Genomic DNA, 8,346 nt, shown 5'->3' on the forward strand with positions numbered 1-8,346 from the left:
ATTTTTATTTTTTTTTTTCAAAGAAAGGAGGTGCATGCCTGGGTGCACTGCAGCCATTGGTAAGCACATGATGGGGGCTGTACAGAGCGGGAAAGCTGCACACCTGCTTGAACAGGCATCGGCTGCATTTCAACATGCGTAATGAGTTGGGAACAGCCCAGCTCGCCTGGTGCAGAGGTTTGCATCTGGCTGTGTGGGGCAGAGCACTGGGCTCCATGAGCTGAGCTGAAATCACCCAGTGCCACTGTTAAATGGGGACACGGCAGCTCAGGGCTGCAGTGCCCAGGGTTGGGAATGTGCAGAACCACATATGGGGCTGCAGGGGACCGAAAAGGTTGGGCTCAGGATGGGTCTGAGCTTGGCACGGGCTGTGTGGTTAACTCTGCCTTAACGATTTTTGAGAGCTGCCTGTTCCTGGGAACACCACCAATGGAGAGTCTGCCTGCACCCCAGGAAATTCTCTAGCACCTCATTATCTTCAAATAATCTTCACTCCTAATGCACTTCCCTTGCTGTGTTTCCTTGGGCCATCAGCATCCGAGAGAGGGAAGACAGCTGTCCTTCCCCTCCGCAGCAGCCGCTCCCGTGGTTGCAGACGGCAGCACCCATGCAAGCAGCAGGAGCGGCAGGGTGTGCTTCTGCAGGGTCTGCCCTGGATTTGGAATCTCAGTAACACAAAAATCTTCTGCCCATCTCTGCAGGTGACAGGGTGGGTTTTTTTGGTTTGGCTTCCTAATACTATGGGATGGAAAATTGCTTCTCTGATGATAGGGATGTCTGGCTGCTGTATCTGGCAGCCTCACGGCAGAGTGATTTGCCGTAAGTGTGGAAAAATGAATGTTAAAAGCTCATCAAGTAAGATGAGTGAACTAACTACAAAGACAAAGGGAAGGATTTTTTAAGATCGGCACTGACAAGCTCCGTGCAAGATGTGAGCGGGCCTAGAAAGCTGTCAGAAAAAGGCACAGAGCAATCTGTGATCCATTTTCAACCCCTTTCCGGATTTCTTGCTTTGTTTGGATCCTAACACATTCCCACGTGTATGGTATGGACTGAGCCAGGTGCACCTCTAGGTACCCCATACACAGCCAAGACTATTTCAACAGAATGATTCTGGATTTGCCCAGGAGCAAAGGAAAGAAAAATCTTTCAGGCAAGAACGAAGGGAACTACAGAGCCACAGCACAGCTTTAGCTTCTCAAATGCCTGTGTTGGAAATCTGTGATGGGCTTTTTTTAGGGGTTTTTAGGGGTTTGGGGTTTTTTTAAGCTTTACATGATGGGCTTGCAAAGACCAAAAAAAAAGAGGAAAAGCCAAACAGAATTAGTTTCTCCAAGCAAGGTTAATTTTTAGTAAGTTTGGGACAGAGCAATGAAGCAGCGGTAAACTGCTCCCAGCATCCCCCATTGCAAGAGGGAGCTGAGCAGAAACGCAGTAAGGCCTTCCAAGAATAATTAGAAATCATTTCTGCAGAAGGGAGAAAAAGAAGACGCAGGGCAGCACCTGCCTTACCTGCAAACCCACGCTGTCCCCGGGGAGGCGAGGCAGAAGCCAGCTCCCCTGCGCCAGCTGCCTGGCCCCTCTCGCCTGCTCTCCTCCACCCTGCCACCCCCATGCCGGCTTTTATGGCCTTTCGTGTCACTCAGCTGAGTTGAGCCGGGCTACAGCGAATTGCCGCACTTTCTGCTGGCTTCCTGTTTGTTCATCGCGAGCGTCTGTGGTAAAATTTCCATTACACGATGGACAGACAGGGCGGCAAAGAGAAGTGAAGCAAAAAAAAACCCAACAAAAACCCAACCAAAAACCCAACCCAACTCTGCGTTTTAGTGGTTCTCTTGACTCATTTGAAAATGAGAAAGTGCCCGGCCCCTGTTAGATAGAGAGGGTGGTGAGGAGGGATGCTGTGGCTGCGGGAGCTGCAGAGCATCCTCCAGTGTCTGGGTCCAGCCTGGGCATGAAGCTACTCTGCTTTCCCCTCTCTGTGCCCCTGAGAGGATGGAGAGGTCTAATTCCTCAGTTCAACAAGCAGAAGACCCTCATTTCCACCCAACCCACCAAAAAAGTGTGTTTCCTAAATGCTGCCTCTGAATGAAGCCTGAGCACAGGCAAAGCTCTGTCCTGCTCTGACCAAGGGCTGTGGCATATGTCTACATCCCCCTCCACCCTAAAGCCACGCCAGCTGAGGCGGCAGAGGCCAAACCCAGAGTGGAGAGCAGCCTCTGCACCTCACAGCTTTAAAGAGAGCAGATCTGGGAGTGATTTATTTTGATCTTTCATTTATCCTTGGTGTGCCCGAAAGAGCCATTTTGGTTGTAGAACAGAGGAGAGCAAAGGATAAGGCGGAACACTGCCTGCCATGAAAATGGGGGTGCTACCAAAGGGTGCAGGTGCACCTGAGGCAGTGTCCCTTGGTCTGGAGGGGCACAGCACATTTCTGTGGAGCTGGAGCAGTGCGTGTATAAGGCAGGACACACAGCTGTGGGGCAAGCTGCGCTCCTCGCTGCCTCTGCAAAGGGTGGTTTCCATCGGCCACTGCAGAGTCTCTGACAGCTCCTGGTGTGCTCCAGCCTGTGTTTCTCCCTCAGCCCCACCAGTGCCCTGGGCTGCCCCTGTCTCACTCTGCTCGGTGCTGAGCCCTGCTTTTGAGGGTGTAAAGAACCCCATGTCCTGGTTTCTGAGCTGAAATGGGGCTGTGCAGGTGAGCAATGGTGGTGGTGGAGGGGGTCAGTCTGGTGGCTCAAGGCCCTGGGTTGGGTTCACCATCTTCTTCAGTGCCCCTTTCCAGGAAACCCTGTGTGATGGCAGAGGGGTTGTGGAGCTGCAGCCCAGCTCTTTCCAAGCTCTGTGTGACAGTGCCATGTTACCCCTGGGAAAAGCTGCGACACTGGGAGCTCGCTGTAGCCTTGGTGTAGATATCTGCACAGGATCTCTTTGGTGGGAACCATCTGCAAAACCCCCTCTGCTGCAGCGTGCAGTGTGTGTGTCCCTCTGCACCAGCAAAGGCAACGATGAGTGCAGGAAGTGCCTCAGTACCAGCACCAGTGGTATTTGAAGGGTATATTTATAAATATGAATAAATAAATATATATATATTTATAAATATATATATATTTATAAATATATATAAATATACCAGCTGGCCATTTGAAGGGTATATTTAGCCAACCAAGTCACATCCTTCAAACTGGGCTCAGAGTGGAGGTCCTGGTGCCAGAGTGGCTCCCAGGTGCAACAGGCCCAGGGTCCTGCTGCAACGAGTGGAGATCTCCTCCTTGTTCCTGGCTCCGGCTCGCCTGTTCCCGAGGGACGGATGCCTGCAGGGAGGCTGTGAGCCCATCTCCTTCCCTGCATGCTCTGCCTTTCCAGTCTCACTGCTCAGGGCTCTTGTTTTCCTCCCTGTTTGTGTCACAGGGGGTTACCTCAGCCCGGGCTGCTCAGGGACTAGGCGATACCTGTAATGAACTCATCAGTGTGGCCCAGTGAGCTTGGAGAGGCTGCACTGCTCAAACCCTCCTTGTCTCTTACCGCTGCTATTGTTTGCATGAGAAAAGAAGGAAGGGGGGCACTTGCACATTCTTCTGTTTTTTCTTGCACTTAATTAAAAGCAGAAAAGGAATACTCATGATCCAAGATGTCTTCCTCTGCTCTGACTGTGTGTGTTTTAACACCTGTGCTTTCCCCGGAGCACAGCTATTTAGTGCCCGAACTCAGCAGTGGTGGGTTGTACAGCAGATCCTGGCAGGGCAGAGACCTCTGCCCTTGGTGTGAGCCGACCTGCTCCTACCCAGCAGGGAATCTTGCATCTGCAGCCCGCACCCATGGGTGCTCCATGCTAAACCTACCCTTCCCCAGCACAGCTTGTGGTGCTACAGAGAAAACATGACAGTCACTTAAATAGCGCGACTCTCAGTAGCTGTCTGTCTTCCCAGCTATGGTGTGCGAGTGTGCTGCTGTTTTTGTACCTAAGACTGCAAGTTGTCATTAGCACAACAATATTTTTCCCCATTAATTAATTAAAACAATTGTTTCAGCAAGGAAGACAGGCAAAATAGCACAATTTTGCAAATGTATTTGCTGAGCACTGGGAAATGAAACAGTATTTGATAAACTGCTGAAGCCCTTGCTGCTGCTTCTCAGGGATGTTGCACTGAGTTTCAAGGTGTATGTAATTTTACTGGCTAACGAGCCATGTAAGACACTAGGGATAAGGCTTAGAAAAGAAAGCCAGATGAGCTTGGACCAGCTGCTAAAAGCTACCAGATGCACGCTGCAAAACTCTTGTGCCTGCTGTTAACCAGACCCCTGCCCCACCCAGCCTGCTGCGGCCAGAGCCCCAGGCGTGTGGTGTGGGGCAGCCCCCGGCCAGCGGTCGGTATGGCTCTGCCATGGTGGCTTGGCCACAGCAGAAATGTAGTGCAGATCATTTCAGCCCCCAGATGTTGCTCTCCACCTGCACAAAGCCACTGAGAACAGCAGGGCAGCTGCAGAGCCCTGCTCCGACCAGGGCTGAGACATCTGTATCCCTGGGCTTGTGAAAGACTCCCAAAACAAGGAGAAGGTTCCCAAAGTGCTGCACTGTAAAATCCTGATGGCTGGAAGCTTGAGCTGCAGCCATTTTTTTCAAATCTTACATCAGAGATCTAGGGCATATTTTTTCAAAGAAACACAATTCCTAGTTTGACATCGCGGACAGTTGCATGTCGCGTCTTTCTCCTGCGCTTTGGATCATTTTATTGAACTCTTTCCCAGCCCTTTCTCTTCTTGTTGCAATTGTTCCGTTTGGCCAGAGGGGTCAAAAAAAAGCGTATGTTTTTTTGAGGTCAAATAAAGTCTTCTAAATGTCTCTGATTTTTATATATGTCTCTGTGGTGAGCGAGCTTGACCAAGGATTGCTTTCAGCAACAGGCAGTGTGAATTTAACTTAAGGTTTCGGTGAAAAATTTTCCAGTGGCCTCAGGTAAACACGTTAGCTATAACGTGTCAGATGTATTGTCTGATCGCCGGCCTCAAATACTCCTCATACAACATTTCCATTGCTGTTTTGATAAAAACTTCTGAAAGAACGCCTCTGTTAGCAGAGCAGTGTTTGCAATGCGAGCCTCACCAGCAGTTAGTTGCAACACATTTTCTCGTTTATAACACGCAGAAATTAAGCATTTTTTTTTTATAGTTGGCCAAGATGGTACTCTGCAGAGCTGCAGGCTGGAGATGCCAGGTCCGGAGAGCTGTGGCACGCTGCTCTGCCCAGATCCAGGTGCTGCAGGGTAGCAGCAAGGCTGCTGCTTGTGCTCGTCAGTGCAGCCCACTCCTGCAATGAATGCCAAGTTCTCAGATGAGTGGTGGGGCAAGCATGCACGTTTCAGCCCACAAGTTCTGCCTCTTTCTGTACAAATAGGAAACAAACGGTAGCAAGCTCAAAAGGAAAATGAGTCGTTTGTTCTGACCCGATTGATCACAGCATTGCTTTCCAGCCCCAAGCCCTGGAGATGCCTCAGGCAGTTACCTTTGGCTGGTGACAATGACATATTTCATCTGTTTTCAAAGAAAACCAAGCCCATCTGCAGCAGAAAGAGAAAATACAACCTGAAAGCTCTCCTCTCAGGTGCTCCTGCCTCAAAATGAATGTGTTTTCTCTTTGATGGTCAAGCAGATATCATTCTCGGTTTTTTGTGTTTTTTGGTGTTTTTTTTTTAACCGCTTCCATCTATTTTTAGTGACAAGGAGGTGGTGTTGAAGAGCCTCTGCTGCTGGTCAGATCAGCTGTGGTTTGGTTGCTCTAGACGCTGGGCAGGAAGCACAGCAAAGCCGGCCCAGGCACTGTGGGCACTGCAGGCACTGCGGGCTCTGCTGGGGCTGGCGGTCCTGCAGCAGTGGGGAAGGACCCCCATGATGGCTGATGGCGGGGGGCTGCAGCCAGGTTTGCAGGCACCTTGCAACAGCAATAAATCAAACACCTTTGGGAAGTTTTTTCGGTTATTTTAACAGGGGAGCTGGAAGTGTGGCATTGCCCTGGTGTGTAATGAGAAAAAAGGGATTTTTCCCCCCCTTTTGCCCTGTATCCCTGTGTTTCAGAAGGCTGTGGCTGCTGCAGGGGTGGCCATCCTGCAAGGTGTCCCTGCTGCTGGTCAACAGAGGCATGAGCTGGGGCTGCAGCAGTGCTTGCCTCTCCCAGCTGTGTCTGGGAAGCATGGTGCTTGCGGCTCAACAAACCACGACATTTTCTTCTTTTTCCGCTTAATTAAAATGGCGTGACCCTCACAGGGCTGTTTGGGCTGGCAAGGAGGGCTGCAGTGGTGGTGCGGGCAGCACTGGCTGCCCTGCTGTGGTGTAACCTCATGGTCGGGGCTGCCTAAGAAAGCCTTAGATCGGTATCTTGGCAAAAAAAAAGTGGTTTTTTTGTTCTCGCTCTCACAGCCCTGGCACGATTGGCCAGCATGGCCGGCACTGGGGTGCACGTGTGTGTCCCGGCCAGGAGGGCAGGGCGGCAGAGGCGGGGAGGGCAGCCACCTGCCTCCCACGCAGTGTTTCCGACGTGGGATGTGGCGTGTTTGCTGCCAGCAGTTTGTCACAAACAAAAGAAATTAAATTTTATAGCGCTGGTAATAACAGGGTGGGAGACAGGGGCCTGGAGGATGCTCCGGACCGTGGCCACGGAAGGCTGAGAGGATCCAAGATGGTGCCGTGACCTGGGGATGAGGGAAACGGCAGTGGTGACGAGGCCACCTCTGGTGGAGGCCACCAGCCACAGCTGTTTGCTGCTCAGTTTGCCATTGTCACCTCAAGTAGGGCGCAGAGGAGGGGAGGGGAAGGCGCCATGTTTTCAAGTGGCGGGAGCAGCACAGTGTGGGCACATGGCTGGTTTGCTGAGGTAAAATATGGCTGTGGTGGCAAAACCTGGGTTAGCCAGTGTGAAATGTGGATGTGCTGAGGGAAATGTGGATCTACTGAGGGAAAATGTGGATCTGCTGTGGGAAAGTGTACATCTTCTGAGGCAAAATGGGCATCTACTAAGGAAAAATGCACATTTACTGAGGAAAAAATGCAATCTAGGACAAAAGTGGATGTACTGAGGAAAAATGTGGATCTGCAGAGGGAAAGTACAGGTCTTCTGAGGCAAAATGTGGATCTACTTGGGAAAGATGCAGATCTGCTGAGGGAAAATGTGGATCTGAGGAAAAATGTGAACCTGCTGAGGAAAAAAGCAGATGTTCTGGGGAAAATTATGGAAGTACTGGGTTAAAAGCAAGAGTTCCCCTGGATGCAAAGTCCCAGAGACGTGTGGGCTGCGTGGTCCCTGTGGCCATGCCTATGGGACAGGATATGGGTCACTTGGACCTTAATGTGGTGGCAAGGAGAGCCGTGCCATGCTCTGCCGTGCCAGCCACTGGCCATGGGTGCTGGGGACTGCCTGGGTACGTGGGTGGCATTCAGCAGCCTGGAAGTGCTGCAAAACAAGATGTGGCAGTCTGAGGTTCTGGTGATGCCTCCTCCTTCCCACACCCTTCACACCAGGTTTTGTCTTGCCCTCCTGTGGCTGAGTATCCCACGGCTGCTGTCTATGCCTGCCGCAGGCTCACTGAGGCCATGGGTGCAGAACACCCTCTGATGGTGGTGGGTCACAGCCCCATTGCACCCAGAGCTTCTCCACCCACATGCCTCCCTGGGCCACTTCCTACATGTTACCCATCAAAGGCTATATCCACCGTGTTTCAGGGAGTCTGGGTGTGTGGATTGGGATGAAGGATGTTGGGAAAAAAGAGATGCTTTGCCCTCCCATCCCCCCCAGGAAGTGTTGTGGGATCTTCACTCCTATGGTGGACCCTGGGGGCAAACCCTGCTCAAGACACACACATGATCTCGTGTCCCTCAAGGAGGCCAAGAGACTAAACAAGGTCTGCTGGGGTTTTGTACATGAAGGATGACGGTTGCATTCATTCATGGGGTTGAGCATGGTCTAGAAAGAAGACATCAGGCTCCTCCAGCACCAAGCTCTTGTGCCAGCGGCTGCAGCCCAGGGGAAGGACTGTGGGTGCAGACATGCTCCTCCATGGGCCTGGTGATGCTGCTGTCCCTTGTCCCACCACTGCTCACCTGGTGCCCCAGCCAAAACCCCCTATGTCTGCCTATCCTGTGTTTGTGCTTATGAGCTCTCCTTCCACCTACGCAAGGAACTATTTTTAGCAGACACTAATCAAGTGTCAGTGCTGGCTCTGAGCGTGGCTTTCAAGCCGAGGGCTCATGCTTTTGCCAAGCACTTGCAGGAACTCGGGCATGTGTTTTCTTTTAAATTTAGTTGAGAATTTATACAACATGCCGCAGAGCAGTGGCAGTTATTTTGGGCTCATC

The sequence above is a fragment of the Falco rusticolus genome, chromosome 10 (genome assembly GCF_015220075.1).
Source record: "Falco rusticolus isolate bFalRus1 chromosome 10, bFalRus1.pri, whole genome shotgun sequence".
NCBI classification, from domain to species: Eukaryota; Metazoa; Chordata; class Aves; order Falconiformes; family Falconidae; genus Falco; species Falco rusticolus.